Source organism: Marmota marmota, unplaced genomic scaffold (genome assembly GCF_001458135.2).
Source record: "Marmota marmota marmota unplaced genomic scaffold, marMar, whole genome shotgun sequence".
Taxonomy (NCBI): Eukaryota; Metazoa; Chordata; class Mammalia; order Rodentia; family Sciuridae; genus Marmota; species Marmota marmota.
The window spans coordinates 13,764,318-13,784,391 of record NW_025999941.1 but is presented as its reverse complement, the minus strand read 5'-3'; the positions used below and the strand labels follow the sequence as shown (position 1 = coordinate 13,784,391).

The window sequence follows — 20,074 nt, the reverse complement described above, 5'->3', positions numbered from 1 at the left end:
TCTCCCTCCCTCTCTCTCTCTCTCTCTCTCTCTCTCTCTCTCTCTCTCTGTCTCTCTCTCTCCACACACACCTCTCCCCCTTCTTCCTGGCTGCTATGAGCTGAGAAACTTTCCCTCACCACTCTTTTCCACTGTAATGTTCTGCCTTATCTCAGACTCAGAGCAATGGAGTCAGATGACCATGGACTGAAAACCTCTGAAACCATGAACAAAAATAACTTTTTTCTCCTTAAGTTGTTCTTAACAGGTGTTTTGGTCATAGGGTCCATGTCCTTTAAGTCAGGACAATGTATACTTCAGCTTCATCTGTCATCAGTCCCTCCTTCATCCTGATCCTGAAAGTTTTTCCAGAATATGCCATTCCGTGCACCTTTATCTTGAATATCAAGCTTCACTGAAGCTATTTCTTCCACAGACCCCTTCTTTTGCCCTCGATAGAGGTACTCATCCTGAATCTCAGCCCTTCTGGGAATCCTCCCTATTCTTTTGAGATCAAAGACTGTAAAGCAAAGTGGGTCAACGTGTAGGCTCTGGGGTTGGACTGCCTGGGGTAAAGCCCGAGCTCTATTCCTTACTGATTCTGAGTTGAGATTGATTCTTACCAGCCTATAACTCAGGTTCCTCATGTGCAAGATGGAAAAGATCACAGTTGTGGGCTTTTTGTGAAGATAAGTGAGGCAAGTGTTCAATACATGTTAGCTGTCATTGTTATTCTTTGCTTCCTCGCCATCTGCTCATACTTTTATTCACACTTAAATAAAAGTGATGTTAAGGCCCTTATTCTGATCTCTGCATTATTATTCAGTGTACGTGCTTCTATCCTTCACTTTAATTATGAACAATTAAAAGTAAAGCACAATATCTTTTCACCTTTTATCCTCAACACTTTGCCTAGGGATTACCAGAGAGGAAGCATCCAATATGTATTTTTAAATGGATGAATGAGAATATGAATCAATTTATTTATTCTACAAATAAGCTTATCAAATACTTAGCCACCCTGAGATTGATGAAGGATAAAGCATATTTTAATACCTATTTTCTTTAACCCATTCTCCTCTGCAGTATTTATTGCATGATGGTTGATTAGTTTTGTATTGCTACACTAGTGGATTACTATGAATTTATAGACTTAAAGCAACATACATTTATTATCTTATACTTCTGTAGGTCAGAAGCAGAATGCAGGGCTCAGTTGACTGAAAATTGTCCCTAGGGCTGTGCTTCTCACTGGAGGCTCTAGAGAAGAATGAACTTCCAAACTCATCCAGGTAGTTGGAGAAGTCAGGTCTTTGTAGTCATAGGATTGAATTTCCCATTTCCTTGCTGGGTATTAGATGGGGTCCACCCTTAGCTCCCTGAGGCCCTCTTTCTGGTCCTCACACATAGTCTTTCTATATTTCAGAACTATCAGTGGCACATCTATTTTTTCTTGAGCTGGCAATCTGTCTTCCCCTCTCCTGTGTCTTTCTTTCTTTTTCTTTTTAAAAAAAATTATTGATTTATTCTAATTTGTTTATATATGACAGCTGAATGCATTTCAATTCATAATACACACATAGAGTACAATTTTTCATGTCTCTGGTTGTACACAAAGTAGAGTCACACCATTTGTGTCTTCATATATGTACTTAGGTAATGATGTCCATCTCATTACACTGTCTTCCTACCCCCCTGTTCTCTCCCTTTTCCTCCACCCCCTTTACCCTATCTAAAGTTTCTCCATTCCTCCCATTCTCCACCCCACATCCCCATTATGGTTCTGCATCTTCATATCAGAGAAAACATTCGGCATTTGGTTTTTGGGATTGGCTTACTTAACTTAGCATGATATTCTCCAATTCCATCCATTTACCTGAAAATGCCATGATTTTATTCTCTTTTATTGCTGAGTAATATTCCATTGTGTATATTACCACATTTTCTTTATCCATTCATCTACTGAAGTATCTAAGTTGGTTCCACAATTTAGCTAGTTGTGAATTGTGCTGCCATAAATACTGATGTGGCTGTGTTACTGTAGTATGCTGTTTTTAAGCCTTTTGTATAGACTGAGGAGTGGGATAGCTGGGCCAAATGGTGATTCCATTCCCAGCTTTTCAAGGAATCTTCATACTGCTTTCCATATTGGCTGCATCAATTTGCAGTCCCACCAGCAGCGAATGAGTGTGCCTTTTCCTCCCATCCTTGCCAATACTTATTGTTGTTTGTATTCTTTTTGTTGTTATTGCTTATATTCTTGATAGCTGCCATTCTGACTGGAGTGAGGTGAAATCTTACAGTAGTTTTGATTTGCATTTTCCTATTTGCTAGAGATATTGAACTTTTTTTTCATATATTTGTTGATGGATTGTATATCATCTTCTGAGAAGTGTTTGTTCAATTCCTTGCCCCATTTATTGATTGGGTTATTTGGGGTTTTTTGGTGTTAAGATTTTTGAGTTCTTTATACATCCTAGAGATTAGTGCTCTATCTGATGTGCTTGTGGTAAAAATTTGCTCCCATTCTGTAGGCTCTCTATTCACCTTACTGATTGTTTCTTTTGCTAAGAAGAAGCTTTTTAGTTTGAATCTGTCCAATTTATTGATTCTTGATTTTATTTCTTGTGCTATAGGAGTCTTGTTAAGGAAGTTGGGGCCTAATCCAACATGATGGAGATTGGGGCCTACTTTTTCTTCTCTGGTTTAATTCCTAGGTCCTTGGTCCATTTTGAGTTGAGTTTTCTGCATGGTGAGAGATAGGGGCTTAATTTCATTTTGTTGCATATGGATTTCCAGTTTCCCCAGCACCATTTGTTGAAAAGGCTATCTTTTCTCCAATATATGTTTTAGGTGCCTCTAATTCCTGTGTCTTTCTTACATCCTCTTATGCCATCTCTCTCTCACTCTTCCACCTTCCTTTTATATTTTGAAGGTTTCATGTGACTACAGTGGACACACCCACATAATCCAGGATAATCTTCTTATGTTTTAATCAACTGACTAGTAACCATAGTTACATCTTCAAAGTCCCTTTAAAGCAAGACCAAGATTAGTGTATGATTGGACACCATGGGAGGAAAGGCATATAGGGACAGCTTTAGAATTCTGCCAATCAAGATGTTCAAAAAAATTCACTGTATTTTAATTAACCTTTCATCTCCCTGAAGCCAGGAATTTATCTGTTTTATTTACCAATTTATGTTCAGTCCATAGTAAATATTCTACAATATTTGTTAAATACATTCAAATTCCTGTGCCCAAATATTTAGATTAAGTTTTTTAAACAAAATTTTGTTCTACTTAACCAAAATGATCAAGCCAGCCTTTTATTGATTGTGTTTATTTTGTTATTCCATCACTTACAATTTTGTGTTTACTACTTAACCCTTTACCTTTCTTTAAATTTTGACACAATTTAACATTATTCTCCTTAAGTAAAAAATGTGCTGAACCTATGTTTGGAACTTTGGATTTTGTTCTTTTCCTGAGATTTCAAGCAAATCATAGACTAAACCCAGTAATGATGATGGTGATGGGAATGTTCTAATCAGGGTAGACCAGTTCTCAACCAATGATGAGTTTACTCCTCAGGTGACATTTGGCAATATCTGGAGACATTTTGAGTTATCATGTCTACAGGAGAAGTTACTTCTAGCATTTAGTGTGTAGAGACCATGGATGCTACAAAACACTATCACACACAGGATAGCCCCCACTAACAAAGAATTTTGTAGTCTAACACATCAATAGTGTACAGAGTGACAAACCCCAGGGAACGCTAATTGCTGTAATGAGCAACATTAAATCTCAGTACTTATCAGGACAGGACAAAAAGTTTATTTCTCATTCATTTAGGACCCATTGCAAGTGTTTTTGAAGAGTGGCTCTCCTGGAAGGTTCTTGGGTAGGATCTATATCCCTTCCATGTGGTAGCTCTAGATTATTCGACAAATTACCTTCAGGATTGTTGTGAAAGGAGAAGGAAATAGTAAAAGATAGAGTCTATAAGATTTTTGTGGAACTACTCAAGAAGTGATGTATATCACATCTACCACATTCCAAATAACCAGAATTCAGTTCTTTGAACCCACCTAACTGTATTGGAGATTAGAAATGTAGTCCAGTTGTGTGCCTGGGTCAAGGCTAATCATCTCTGCCACACACACACACACAAAAAAAAAAAAAAACGAAAAAAACCAGAAACAGCAACAACAACAACATGGGCATTAACATCTAACATTTATTAAGCTCTTCCATGCTAGGTAAGTATAATATAATTTAACTGATGTAGCTGAGATTCAAAAATATTCAAAATTTATCTGTGTAACTGCTTTGTGTAAGTCATGCAGAGATTAATGGGGTACCTCAAAGAGGACCTGGGTCTGTCTCATTCTGTAGTACATATGCTTAACCACTACTCCATACTCTAGTTGGGACAGGGAATGAATACTTCCTTTAGTACAGCTTTATTTCTGTGGAATAGAAACTATGCCCATAAACTCCACAAATGCAAAATTGTCCTGATTTCTAAAGCTGCTAAAACAACCTCCCCTAAACAGCTGCTGGAATCCTTTTTAAGGGAATATCAATATGCAGATTGCATTTCAAGTTTTCATCTGGATCACAAGTGAATAGACAGGAAGGGACGAATATCGTGGGTGAAGGCTGTCATGGTGCTCTTAAATCATTTGGTTGCACTTAGGCATTGCATTCTGTGATTATGTGTATTTCAAAGAAGTCTTCAGTAGTCCAGAGGGACTGCTGGCCAAGGCAATGAGCAATGCTAGGAATCTTGACACCAAAGTCTAAATGCCTTCAAGGCCACAGAGTTTCAGGAAAGTGGGCTTTTTGTGAAATGCATGGCTTATTTCTTATTTAATAATTGATTCTCATTCATCTTATATTGGTGGCAGGTCTTGTGTCATGTGTAAGAGTCATAATGAGGCACTCACCAAAGCTTCCTTTTAGAGATGGAGACCCTCTGAATTTTATTGTCATGGAGCAAGGTAGAAGAGAGAACAGAAGCCTTCACTTCATAAGGCTGTAGGGTAGATTGGTAGACAAAGCATGAACTGTGGACAGAGTTTATAATCTTCTTTTAGAATGAAACTGCAGCTATTTCCTGGAATGTTCTAATTGACTTTTCAGGGTCTGAAAGCTGACCATAGATGTGATGTTCTGAATATCGCTGTCTTCATTATTGGCCTTTGCTTTGACCATATTATAGCACAGAATTCTCAATGAGTTCTCCATTTTATGCCATTAAAATGGAAATTCTAATCTTATTGCTTAAAAGGTTTTTTTCTCCCCTAAGAAAAAAATAATCTTGTTCTGCTTTCCTGTCTCCTGCCGAACTCTGCCTTTCTCTTTTTACTAGCTTCTGAGAGTATCAGCATTATTATGCTCTTTGATTCAAATACTCATTCAGAAAGCGTTTATTGCAAAAGCACTCGAGGTCAAGGACTGTGCAAGGCACTGGGCCAGCATAGTGACCAAGAGAAACATGGACCTATCAAATTTTAAGGAGGAGTGTGCTAACATGAATGCTTATCCTTTTTGCCACAGATAATATTGGCAGCACCACTCATAACAACACTAACATTTGTTAAGCTCTTGTAGTCTATCTAGTAGTGGAGTTAAATTCATATTCTGTCTCTATGATGATGGCAGAACAATGAAGAACCTCCTTGAACATTCAATATGTGAAAACTTTGTGGCAAGCTCCTGTGAAATATCTCATTTAATCCTTACAAACCACTACTGGAGTGCTTTTGTTATTATTCTCATTATATAGATGAGGAAACTTAAGTTTAGAGGGATTAGGGAATAATATCAAATCATGAAGCTGATAAGTAGCAAAACTGGGTTCCAACTACTGGCTTGTCTTGACTTCTTAACTTGTTCCCTAAACTCAGTTGTATAGCATTGTGGGACATATTAGGAAGGAACTTGATATCTAAAAGGTATATCTAGTCATTAAAATCACCCTTAAGGACTTTTCTTATTTTTGTATAAATCTTTCCATATGTGCCCTTGAGTTGTGAAAAGTTTCCCCTCCAAAGATGGTGTCAGTGCAATGGGAAATTAAAACTAGTTATTCATTTTATGTATATTGAAGCTAATTATATGCCAGTAAGTGGGTGAAGGAGGCAGGCATGGTCCTCACCTTCATGAAGTTTAGAGAACGTAGTCATGAATCAATTCATTGCTGGTATAAATGTGTGGTATACAAGGGAAAGAGAATGCAATGGGCAGTATACCTGGTGGAAGGGTAACCTGGGTTGTGAGAGGAGTGTGGTTAGGAATGACCTCCACATAAAAATGAAGTACACTCCCCCAAATTGGTTATGAGTATTCAGTAGATGAATGAAGAGGATGTGCAGGATTTGATTGGTCTTGAGGCCTCTGAGAGTATGTTGAGACCTGTCCATGGAAGGATGATGGCAAGTGAGAGCCTAGAGAGGGAAAAGTATGGTGGGAGATGAAGTTAGTGAGGCAGACAGAGCTGATCCTGAAGCACTTTTGGATCATGACAAGGTTTAGGGCTTTTATCAAAGACTCAGTGGCAAGCCATTGAAGATCTTTAGGCAGGAGATGGACTTAAAATGTTTGGATTTTTTTAAAAGATTGTATTGGCTGTAGTATGGAGAATGAGTCCAACTGAGGGAAACTGGGAAGTTGTACATTAGGGTTATTCTGCTTTTCTGAAATTTGTGAATCAACCCTGGTTTTCTGTATCTGTACCTTTTGTAATTTTGAAGGTGTCAGTTGTATCAGCCATCAACTCTCCTCCCACCTTTGTCTACCAGGAAGCAAGTTCATCTGCCTTGAATGAATTATCATTTCAACTGATGACCTTGAAATGTTTTCATTGTGTTCCTCTGCAGCCTCTAAAGCTAGTGCCAAATTACATGCTGGGAATGGGCTCCTTGCCCTCCTCATCAGATATATTAACTGAAATACTATCATTATTACAACTTAATTTTTCTCATCCAAACAGAGCTGATACATCTTCCTCCAAAAACAATGAGCTTCTTTAAGCATATGTCCTCACATTACCTAACATGGTGTTTAGATGATTCTTTGCTTGTTTTTATGTCTTTGGGTTGGGATTCATCTTCATACAAGCTCATTTATTCTTTCAGTCTTAAATGAACAGTTTCTTAGAGCTAGAGAAAGAGAAACACATATTCTTCTTCGAGGAAAAAGAACTCTAAGGGGGCACCACAGGTCCACAATAATGGATGTAGTTTTGTAGTTACTATTGTATGTTCTCTTGCCCTGTAACAAATCAGATTGGGGTTAGAGTGGAATCTGAGTTTTATTCTTCTACAGTAACAGAAAACTCAAGTAGTATTGGCTTAAACCATAAGGATATTAATTTACTTATAAGAAGACAGAAGGTAAAAGATCTCAGGTTTAGTTGTTAACTCAGTGACATCATGTAAGAGGTTCCTCTTTCATCCTCAGGATCTTTTATCTCTTAGTGTTGCCTCATGGTCAAAAGATGGCTGCCAGAGATCCAAGCAGAACATTTTTACATGACAGCATCCAAAAGAGGAAAGATGATATAGGTGGGGGAAAAAAGGCTTCTTTCTCATGCAATTCTGGTGTTGTATCAAAGGTTAAAGTCCTTCATGGAGCTTCAATATATTTCCATTCATTAGCTCATGAGGGTCTGGAAGCATAGCTCCATGGTATCAGTGGTAGAGCTCTTGCCTAGCATGGGCAAGGCTCTTAATTTTATCAACAGGAAAACACACACAGACACACACACACACACACACACACACACACACCAAGTAGCAAAAGAAAACGACATTACCACGATTGGCTTAGAACAATTATTGTAAGTAATCTAAGACTGAACTCATTGCTGTCTATCAAAATTTGGGCTCTGTTATCAAAGAGAGAGAATATTTTTGGTCACATTTGAAATGAGAAACCCTAATTGTAAAACTTTTCTATTGGGGTTCAAGAGGAAGACTCTAGAAGGAAATTTCAGAGGTGAAATTTCACATTAGTAACTACTCATCAGTTCAGTCTCACTGTGTCCTTCTTTGTCTGATGTGTTACATTTTAATATAGTATGAAAATTCTTAAACACATCAGGAGAGATCTAGAGTGAGTGATGGAGTGACATGATGGCTCATGAAAAAAATGTCACATCGTTCATAAAGAAACATGTAGTTAGTTGCCAGATTGATGAAAGTTATTAATCTTTGGGTGTGGGTTTAGCACTTGTATTAGAGTTTTCCAGAGAAACAGAATTAATAGGATGTATAGAAACACACACACACACACAAATGCACACACACATATATATTTTCAAAATGTATTATAAGGAATTGGCTCACACAGTTATGGAGATTGTCAAGTCCCAAGATCTGTGATTAATAAACTGGAGACCCAGGGGAGCCAATGCTATAATTCTAGTCTAAAGATCAATAGGCTCAAGACTCAGGAAGAGCCAGTGTTTCATTTAGAGTCCCAAAGCAGGATGAAACCAATGTCCTGGCTCAGGACTGGCCAGTAGAAGAATTCCCTCTTCCTCTCAGGAAGGTGGATCTTTTTGTTCTAGTCAGGCCTTCGGCTGATTGAATGAGTACCTCCTCCACACCATTAGGAAGAACAATCTGCTTTACTCAGTCTATTGACTTAAATGTTAAACTCATCTAAAACACTTTTGCAGAAATACTCAGAATAATGCATTCTGGGCATCCCACAGCCTAGTAAAGTTAATATATAAAATGAACCATCATAACATGGAAATGTGGGTTTTACCTTTTTTCTGTGTATAATTGTATCAAGCCTACTTCAAATACAGGTGTAAGATATTACAAGATTAACTACAGCATAGAAATATTTGGGTCTGCCTGTTTTGTTGTTGTTCAACTTATAAGGAATTTTCTTTAGGGATTTTCTCTAAGTGTGATAATCTGTCTTCATTTTTTGTCAATGCAGTAGAAAAATGGGGTCCACGTAGCATGATAAAGTTCTGTAGGGCTGGTATCTTATTTTTTAGCAGAAAAACTTCATGACATAAAAATAAGTGGTACTGAATAGGATGGGGTTGCTTCTGTATGCATTCAACTTTTGCCATTATAACCATATAGAATTGGCAAAAAAAAAAGGAAAAGTAAGGAGTTCCAATTTAAATAATATTAGCAATTCTGTTTGATAACACCTCAATGGATATAGGCTTCTTAGTAAATGGGATATGGGAGATGAAAGGCAGTCTTGTCCTACTGAATCCCTTAGTGTGATTGACCTATTCTGTTCTGCATTCAAAAATATATAGCTAGTTAACTGACACCAGAAACTTCATCTGATCTTCAGTCAAAGAAACAGCTACCTGTGCTAATATGTGGAGAAAGCTTTTGTTTGGCCCTTTTGAGAGATTGTACCACATCTGATCTGTGAGGAATTGAAGAGATATCCAAGGGACTCTCTAAGCCCCAACTTAAAATTTATCCCCAATTTAAGATGGCATGAAGATATCTTTGTTTGGGATTGTGATTTTCTTAAGAGGAAATCTTGGGGTTGTGGACATTGCTATGTGGTATAGTATAGTGTTTGCCTAGCATGTGTGTGGTCCTGGATTGGATTCTCAGTCCTGGGGATGGGGGGATGAGTTAACTGGCTATGTTTTCAAAAACATTATGGCTTCAGATTTGCTCTTTTCAAAGAATAAGTTCCCAAGTCCCCTTGCAGGTATGGTCAGAATTGCAAAGGTGAGCTTTCTACTGTGTATGTGGTGACAGGGGAGTGAGTATAAACAGTTTCTTTAGAACCATCCTGATGAGTAAAAAAAGTATCTGCTGACTCTCTTCTAGGTATGTGAGGCTTCTTTTTTTTTTTAGAGAGAGAGAGAGAGAGAATTTTAATATTTATTTTTTTAAAGTTTTCGGCAGATACAACATCTTTGTTTGTATGTGGTGCTGAGGATCGAACTTGGGCCGCACGCATGCCAGGTGAGCGCGCTACCGCTTGAGCCACATCCCCAGCCCCAAGGCTGTGCTTCTTATGTTGGTTTTATTTCAAAATACAAATAGGGTAAATTATTTTTGTTCTACTAATGAGTAGGTTAAACAAATTAATTTTGGAGAAAAGAAACTTGTGAGATGAGATGCCTTGATTAGGATTTAGAGAGCTTTCATTTTCTAGCTAGTGTCCTGGTCAGCTGAGGAGAGGTGCTTTCTAAGGTATTCCGTTGGACCTGGTGGGGCATAGGAGGTAGCAGGCAAGCACCTACTCTGTGACAGGCTTTTGACTCTGGATAAACAAGTGATAAACCAGACACCTGTTTTGTCCTGATGGTGTTTGATGTGTGTATTTGTTTGGGAAGTAGGAAGGAATCAACAACAAACACGTAAATGGAAAAGTAATGGATGTGATGAGATTCATTAACAGAGTAAAAGATGGGTATAATGGAAAGATTTGGTGCTGGTGAGAGGCTGCTGTAGATGGGTGGTCAGGGAAGGCCTCCCTGAGGAGAAAACATTCAAGCTGAGAGCTGAGTGATCTAAAGAGCCATGATTTAAAGATGCAAGCATTTCAGACAGAGGGAAAAGCTAGTGTGCAGTCCCCCAAGTGGCAGTGGTAATGATTGGCCACTCACTTTGGTATTTGTTGGGCCAGTGCCCAGTACCTTCCACTGGAGAACACTGATAAAGGTAGGCTGACCTGGCAGAGGTCTTAAATGGGACTTCCTGTTATTTCCTAAGTAGTTTTCTCAAACAAACAGCATGTTCGAGAATTCTGAGTGGAGGAAAGTGGGAGAGAACGGGAAAGAATGAGGTGTGGAGTGAAGAGTGGGGACCTTGGACACCAGCTTGGCTCATGTAGGCTGTTTCCTAGAGGTGAAAGGAAAGCAGGAGAGAGAAGGAAATGGTTGCTTGCCCTGAGATTAGACTTTCCCCAACTTAGAAGAGAAGTGAAATAGAGGAAGGAAGCCGTGTTGTACAATGACCCTGCTACCTTGTAAATAAGATTTAACAAGCTTTAATTGGTCAATCTAATTAAGAGTTACTCCTTGAAGAGAGATGAAATATAGGGAGACAGAGAATGACAAGCCTAATATTCTCCTCCTTACAGATATTTTCATCTCCATTTTAAAAATGCGGAAGCCAAGCACATAATAGATAAGAAACTTTCTCAAGTAAATAGCAGAAATAGCATTTAAAAGCAAGTGGATTGATACAAAAGTGGATCAGAGTGCTCTTTTTACAGATCAGGATCGATCAATGAATTTTTCATTCTTGTGCCCTGAAAGAATTTATTTATCTCCCAGAGTAAAATCCTGACTTACTCTGTTGTGTTGACCCAATTAATTCCATCATTCTACTTTGATATTCACCTTTATTTTTTGGAATCATAGTAAGGAAAATGCATACATATAATAATGTTTTACATATGTAAAAAGTATGTTTCTGTATCTCTCTCTCTCTCTCTCTCTCTCTCTCTCTCTCTCTCTCTTTCCCTTTTTAGAAAATGTCCTGTAAGGAAATGACAATTTTTCTCTCTTTGTGTTGAGAAGTAGGAGGTGTCCCATTGTTCAGTCTGTTTCCATAGAGAGAACTGACAGCAATCATAAATGGTATGATTATATTATCTATGTTGCTACATGGAAGGGCCAAAAGCCAAATAATATTTCTCATTGGACCTCTTTGATTTCATTCTCATTCTGTTTCTCCCTCCCTCTTTCTCTTCTCTACTATCTCTTCTCAACCTTTTACTGTCTACTTTTTGTTCTTCCCACGTATAGAAGGTTAATTTGTAAAGTCTGCCTTATAATTACATAGTTTTCCCTTTCAGAAACAAGTTTGCCACCAATAATAAAAATATTCAGTCTCCATGGTTAAATAAATGCATGAAATATATTTTAAGAGGTATATGTTTTTAGAGAATAGAGACTCTTAATTATAAATGTGCAAATTTATAACTGGTTATCTATATTTTGGTTCCAAATTCTAGCTCTTTTTTTTCCAGAAGGAATATTTATTAGTTTATATCCAATAAATATTCAGTTACCTTCCCAGTGGCTTTAAATGTGTTGTAGCAATGTCAAATGGGTTGTTCATTTCTGCACAACTTGTGCCAGGGAAGTGCAGTGGCTTCCAGATACCCTGTGTGTGGTATAGAGTCCTTACTCAAACAGACAACATTACATCTTTAGACTTCAAATCCTAGCTCTTTATGTTTGTTCTCAATTTTCAGTTTCAGTTTTAAAATATGCAGTAACTTCGCAAGTGTAAAAACACTGAATGAACTATATTTAAAGACTAGGGTACACTAAATAATTTGTTTATGTTCTTCTCTTAAAGTTATGAACTTCTTTGAAGAAAAACCTGTCATATATGAAAATGTCACCCATTTTTACTCTGAACAAGTACTTAAGTTGTACCAACCATTGTACATATTTCATCAAGAATATCTCATTATATCCTCACATCATTCTCATTAGGTAAATATTGGTATTTTTTTCAGACAAGAAAATGGAAACTTATAAGAGTTAAATAAATGACTTACTCAAGGTTACACCCCACTTAAGTGCCAGAGGCTGGATTCCAACCCATGTCTGTGTAACTCAAAAACCTGGACCACTAGTCTCCTACACAGCCTGAGTTGCAATCTGGGGGTGGAAGGGTGGCCATCTTTGAAGAGTTTGGCTTGTTCAAGAAGGTATTATAATTCTAGTCATCATCGTGAGATGTAATAAAAGTTATAGCTGAGACCTGAGGCCCTGCCATTCCAAGAACCTAAAATTTTCCTTTTAGTTAACATTGCTAAAAATTACCTTAGAAAAGGCAGTTTTATAGTAAATTTCTTGAGAGTTTCTAAATTTGGAGATGTAAACCTCTGTAAAAAGTAGAGGAAATAACTATGCTTCAAGCCCAGAAGGGCACAGAAATGAAAGAGATCCAACTTAAGGGAAAGAAAAGGAAGCTAAAGCATCTTATGAAAAGTAATTGGAAACAGATTTCAATAAGGAGCAGGAATGGAAAATACACTAAAGCCAAAGGGGAACTGAAGACAACACTATCTGTAACAGATCATTTGGGCACTACCTAGAGGCCCCAGCCATAGGCACTCTGTACATTTATGATGGTGGCCATGATGGTACGCAGTAGTAAGGAGGAAGTACAAAACCTGGGAAAAGAAAGTGTCTGGGTTGCATTACACCATAAATCCAGGAGAAAAAAAATATTCTTTCTTCATATGTCAAGGATAAAATTGTGCCTCTAGTTCTCTATTTCATTTGTCATACCTTATTCCCATCAAGGAGCAACCTGGAGGGAGTTCATATGAAGACCAAATAAATGAGTATATCACAGAAATGTTGACTAATAGGAAAGTCCATCTGACTTTCCATTTTGCTGTGCACTGACCATAGGAAATTTCAAGGAAGGAAGGGATGAAGAAGAAAGGGGATACAGAGGAAATGGAGAAGAAAGATTTTGTTTCTAGATTTTTGAGGCACCCATTGTAAGTGACAGCAAAAGGGACTGGTGAATGTGTTTTCCAGAATTAGAATGGGTTACATGGGCTTATGTGCTTTCTTGGTGGAGCTGATAGAAATGCCTTTTTGGAAAAGCAACAGATCTTCCTTGTTTGATAGCCTTGTGGTTTAAATGCACTGTGCTGTGTTGTATCTTTGGAAAGATGATCCCTAATCAGGGAGCCCACCTGCTGAGATGTGACCCAAGCATAAAGGAGTGCTGCTATGTGCAGTGGATTCACCTTATGCCCACTTAGAATCAATACTGGGGTGAGACCTCTCGCGTGCCTAGAAGGATGCCAGTGACAGCTGTTCAGAGGTGTCCTAACTGACAATGCAGACTTGGAAAGAAGAGACCCAGATTTTTATATTTTTCTATATAAGATTTCAAAGAGTTGTGTGTTTATGGGTCTAATGAAGTCATATTAAATATTAAAGTGTAGCACATTTATCAATTATCACTCTGGGCCACTTCGGATGATGCTTGCATATGTTACCCTATTTATTCTTAACAATGACAAGTACCTCTTTTAATAAATACATTAAAGTTATGAAATGTTAATGTTGATACAGTGGTGAAAGCCCTGTTGGAGGGTTTATGATTATACTTTCTCACCTACCTGGTGAAGACTCAGTGATGGAGAATGGTAGTAACTCCTTAAAGACAAGGCAGTTTCAATACCCAGACATCTGTTTGTGGACTTTTCATTACTTCCTTCCTTTAGCCTAGCTCAGTTGTTTGTTCTCAAATATTTACTGTCAGCTTGAATACACAAAGCACTATTACTTGCACCCTACAGGTGATTTAAGTGATCTTCACTGGTAAGTTTGACTACATGTTATGTTTGCCTTAGGCTCTGGCTTTAGAATTCAAATTCCCTCCCTTAAGATATGACTTTATTTTTGTATAGGCTGTTTAGATCCTTGGGAATGCTTTGCAGTTTTCATTCACTGTTGTATGTATGTAGATTTCTAAATCCTCTATTCTATTCTTTCTCATTGTTTCACACATGTCCTTGCTGTGTGTTACATGTTTATTAGTAAGTTTAATTTATAAATATATGGTATATTGGACAGAATGTGATAATCTTTTGATATAGCTTCAGATTCTTTTATGTATTTAAGAATAATACATGCTATGTTATGCCATATTAATTTTTAATAATATAACTCAACTGAATAAAGACATGAAGATCTCCCATATTCCAGCTGACGCTATTTCCACTTTGGGTCATTTGTGTAGTAAAACAACAAAGCCAAAAATGCTTATGACTTTCTGAATAATCTTATGCAAAAAGCTTACCATATGCCTTATAAGGTCTTTCTTTTATTTTCTTCATAGATCTTCATTTTAGATATATTGCCAGTAGTTTAAAAATGCTTTGCAGTATAGCAATCATTGTCTCCTAGTGTGTCTTTTATGTATTTGACATTGACAGACACTTTCCTTTTCCATGTTTTCATATAAATTTTTTAATTACTCAAGTAGTCTGTGAGGTTGGCCTCGACATTGACCTGTGAATTAACTGGTGGCATTTAATTTGAAGCAGACAGAGCCCTTGGAAATTTATAGGATGATCAAGTTTGTTTCTGGTGTAGTGTGTGTTTACGACATTTAAAGGAAACCAAAGTTTAAATATAAATGAATATACATCACCTTTAGAGAAGATTCGTGTAACCTGAATGAATCCTGGGGCCCTGTGTGATTCACTCTGTCTTCAGATATTATAGCAAATGAAATAATTGAAAAAATAATTCTCAGCTTTACTCAAGTTGTTCCAAGAACTTGGAGAATTATTTTATGCTTCACACAGGGCAACTCTTCTCAATATTCTCTTCTATCTTTCTCCTCCTATCCAGTGATCTTGCCTCTTTCCCCTGTTCAGGAGCCAGATACTCTCTTTCTTTCTCTGTTTCAATACTTGACTCTCAAGTAGCTATACCCTTTCTCTTTGGTCTGTAACCATAGACTACTTTCCACTCTTATTTTCCTTCCAATTTTCCAGTACAGGTTTTCTGATCATTCAAATAATAATCTTTAAAAAGTGATATTTCTCTTAGAAAGATACCTCTGGGTCTTCACTGAGGTACTAAAAAATAACTGTGCAAAATAAATTTATTTTATGGGGAAAGGACAGGCTTGGAACACTAACATATTACAAACTTTTTCTTTAGTCTCCTTAAAAACTTTAAATATAATGAGTATTAAATTCATTGTTAATACTAAGCTGGGAATAAAGAATTATTCATTCCTTTGAAAATTAACTTCACATTCATAGTGAATTTAATAAATAGGAATGGTGGAAGCCAAAAAGAATGGAACTTATTAATATGGGACAATTATAGAGTACTACAGCAGAAAAATCCGGCAGATCACAAAATTGCAACATAGTGAACAAATATGCACCCTTGGGGGGTGGGGGGATGATCAGGAGGTCACAGAGGAACTTGAATAATAAGGCAGCTATGAAGCAATAATGAAGATCAAGCTGAATTTAGAAATAAATAAATAAAGAGAAATAAAAAAAAAAGTTTATTTCCTTCACATGAAATCTGGTAGAACATTTTCTAATTCTTGCATTGATTTTAAAAAGATTCAGGGAAATTTCAACTAAGTTTGGAAAATAATCATAGATATTATCAATCATATTAGAAAGAGATGAATTGCAATTTTTATAAGAGGGGATGGAGATTAATAGCTAACTCTGGATCTTCACTGGGGTACTAAAAAATAACTGACTTATGTCACATAGAGGCGTATTTAGTTAGTCATTGGAAAAAATTATCATATGACACTAAAAGGCAGAAAATATTTTTTTAAAAAACAGACAATGTATTGAATCACATTGTGGGGAAGTTTTAGAAAACAGGGTTCATCCTTGGGCTCCTGTAATTGTGGAGTCATGAGCAAGAATGCTCTGGGTTTATATGTAGGGTTTTTCCTGCCAGAGTTCATAATTTTTATGAAATACTTAAATCTCTTCTCCAAGATGACACAAAATGCCTCCCTTCCTCTGTGTTAATATGTGTGATTTATTTCTTGTTCTAGAACTTACTACTTATACTTCTACTATGTTCATTGATATTTTAAATCTATTACCCAATCAACAGAGAAATTTTTTTCCTGTTCAGTTTGGCTAATTTAACATTTGAACAAATCAGAATGGTTGAATAAGTTTCTGCCATATACGATATATAACTCATGCTCATGTAATTTATAAGGTATTTACTAGCATCTGTGTTGATCTAGCAAGAGTTAAGTTTCTCCAACAAAATTATTCTAGATCATAACTGTCCTTGACCAATTTTGAAATAAATTGCATGTCTTTTAAATACACATCCAAGCTGTTTTTCACCACTGTCTATGTTGATAACTAGAAATATATACATGTATATATTCATCTTAACTCCAGTGTGGCAGGATATAGGTAGCCCAAATTAATATTATCTCCTGGAAATATGCCGCAAGCATGTACTTTGCCCAGAACCTGCTTTTGTTACCTTCCTTGGATGAGAAGAAAAAGATGAAAGAGGTGTCATTTTCTCTTGCTTATCATGGTCTGCTGATATCTTTCATTATTGCCAAGAGAAGAAATTTCATGATTGGCTTCTCTTCATTTTATTTCAAACAGATGCAGGGTTTTTAACTATGCTTGCAAGAAATTATATACAATGCACTGGGAGAAGTAGCCTTTGCTATCAGTAGATAAGGTTTTTAGTTATCCAAGTGTCCTTTCTATTGGCCTTTTAAATTTTAGTTTGGGGAGAAAATGCTGAAAAGTCTTAAAGTCCAGCACAAGAACTTGCAGACCCTACAACTTTCTTTTGGTTACTTGAGAGGACAAAGTGTTCCTAAGCCATGCAGGGCTCTTTGATTAGCATCCAAAGAAATAAAAACTTCACATCTAGGTGGCATTTATATGGAACTAGTGATAGTGGTGGAAGTCCCTCTCTGGCTGTGTTTTTCCTTAGCATTCTTCCTCAGGTTAGATTTGTACCTTGACATTGTTGCACTGGAATAAGACACATGTGTCATTTTCCTTGACTGAGTGAAAGACTTGCCTTATGAGGCTTTTCATTCTTTGAAACAACCCCAATACTGAAATCATGGCTCTATTTCTGCCCCAGAGTGAAAGAGAATTCTCTGTTGTTCCCCTTTAGCTTGTGATTCCCAGTCCTAGCTCACCACCACCTGGCCTGGGGAGCTTTGCCACTCCATATCCACTGGAATTATAAACCATATTCTCTTCTTTCCCACCTTTCTAGGGCCCATGTAATATTCATTCTAGCTTTGAATGGCCTCAAATGCAAATCTTTGGTTTCTCAAGGATAGTATTGTGCCTGGTACATCTGACCAGGCTGGAGGTTTGAATGTTGGGGAACCCCAAATTCTTAGCAGCAGCCCTGAAAATTTAGAGAGGTACTTCAGTGCTGTGATAAAAATACTTTAGACTAACAACTTAAAGGAAGAAAGATTTCTTTTGGCTTGTTTTTTCAGAGGTTTCTGTCTATGGTCTCCTGATCTTATGGCTTTGGGCCGCCAGTTGGGGACAAAGTCTTCAACACATGAGACTTGGGGGACATTCCAGATCTAAACTATAGTATATGGAGAACCATGTCTTCCCAGCTGGGATGGACAGCACAGTTACAGGGTGCCCCTTTGCTCCTGGAAAATCTTTTGGATGGCTCAAGCTAATGATTTCTCTTTGAGAGATATTTGGTCCACATTAACTTGCCTTTTCAGTTTATGAGGAATTTCTTTCTTTCTTTTTTTTTTTTAAAGGTCTTTTTCCTGGGCTGGGGTTGTGGCTCAGTGGTAGAGCGCTTGCCTAGCATTTGTGAGTCACTGGGTTCGATTCTCAGCACCACATATAAATAAATAAAATCAAGGTCCCTTGACAGCTAAAAAATATTTTTTAAAAAAGGTCTGTTTCCTTTGCCTAGCATGGGGGAAAAATACATTAAAAACTCATTTAATTTATTTAGATTCTTTAATAGACTTAAGTTACTTTCTTGTCTGTTATTTGACTATCAAAGGTTTTAGAATATTAAAAAAAACAGCACATATATGTTGAAAAAGAAGCTTTTGGGTCCTTGGCTGCCTCATTGATAAAATGTCTCTGGTTATGAAAAGCATTAGTAATGTGTGAATGAAAGATCATGATTTGGATGTCATTTGGACTAAGCTAGAAAAGAAGTCACAGTCTGATTTTTTTTTTTTTTTCCTGGTGGGAGATCAATACTGTCTAGACATGGTCTCATTAGGACTTTCATTGACTGAGGCAGAATGAGATTCCTGTAACCTAGGCTATTGGTGGGATATCTGTGTTGCCCATCGTTACCGAGAACTCCAGATTCACTGGTATCTACTCTGTATCTCAGCATCATTCCACTCAACCGTAGGATTGTCCTTGAGGACAGAATATGCCCACTCATGACGTTCTCAAGATTCTAAATCCCAGAAATTTTCAAAGCTGCTTTCCAGGATGTGTAGCATGCTTGGTGATGGTTGCATAGGGCATAAAAGAATTCTTGGGGCAACTGAATTCCCTATGATCTCCAAAAGTGAAACCAGCAATATAGAAGTTCAACTCACATCTAAAGTCTTCATCCAGTGAAAGTCAGATATCTTTTCTGTAAAACAGTCTTTCTATTAATGTCTGCAAAAAATGTCTTCATGTACGAAAATATAACAGTTGTTCTTTTTTAAAAATCTATTCAGTAGTTTCCTCATTTATGGGAAAATTTCACCCATTTGACTGTATTTTTAAATTGAGAAAGTTTATGATTTCTTGCGTAGGACCAGAGCTTAAAAGCCCTGTGTCCTCCTGTTAGGCATTCAGACAGCTGGACGTGCTGTTCTGCGTGGAATCTTAAATCCTTCATTTTCGGTCACTTGTTGGCATTTTGCAACGGAGTGAAGCAATGTCTGAGCCACTGGAGGCCAGAGGTGGCCCCAACCGACTAGGTTTCTGACAGTGGAATAAATATCTGTTATTTGTCCAATATCTTCACTTTTCAACTTTGTGCAGGATAAGCATAGACATTGAGAAATAATGCTGATTATACAAAGGAATGCTCATGATAAAAGATCTCTTTCTGAGAATTTAAGTGTTCCAGTAGATTAGCATTATTGATCATTCTCTTTCCACATAGTCTATGGATGATTTTAGAATCCTGAAACTATTATTCTCCCTTGTCTAGTGTAATTACCAGAACAAGGAATGATCTAATTAAAAGACAACAAGGATGCGTTCTAATTGTTCTAATAAATTACGTTAATACACAATGCATGCAGTTAGTTTTCAACAGGAATTTATTTAATAGATTGACAGCTTGTCTGTTATTGCCACACTCTTAGCTTTCATTTCTTCTAAACAAGACAACCTACGAGAGGATGTTAAGAATTCAAAATTTGTTGTACCATCATTTAAGAGAATCTGAAGTTCCATGTGTTACAAACTCCTGAACAATTAGATTTTTGGTTCTTTAAATAAAATTGTGTCCCCCAAACAGGAGGGGGTAAAATAAATACAGATAATCTAAAGTAAAAATCAGAAATGGACTATTGAAATGAAGGACATAGATTTT

At 37.0% G+C, this 20,074-nt stretch overlaps 1 protein-coding gene across 11 annotated transcripts in view; it reads left to right on the top strand.

The window, feature by feature from the left end:
* Positions 1 to 20,074, top strand: part of Fhit (fragile histidine triad diadenosine triphosphatase) — a 1,420,772-nt gene that overhangs the window by 353,465 nt on the left and 1,047,233 nt on the right. Inside the window, exon 1 of one of the 11 annotated variants that reach the window (XM_048801205.1) lies at positions 14,255 to 14,305. The exons of the other annotated variants lie outside the window; for them this stretch is intronic. The gene's annotated coding sequence lies outside the window, so the exon portion shown is untranslated. Of the gene's footprint in view, positions 1 to 14,254; positions 14,306 to 20,074 lie in introns of those variants that run through there. 11 annotated transcript variants of the gene reach the window in all.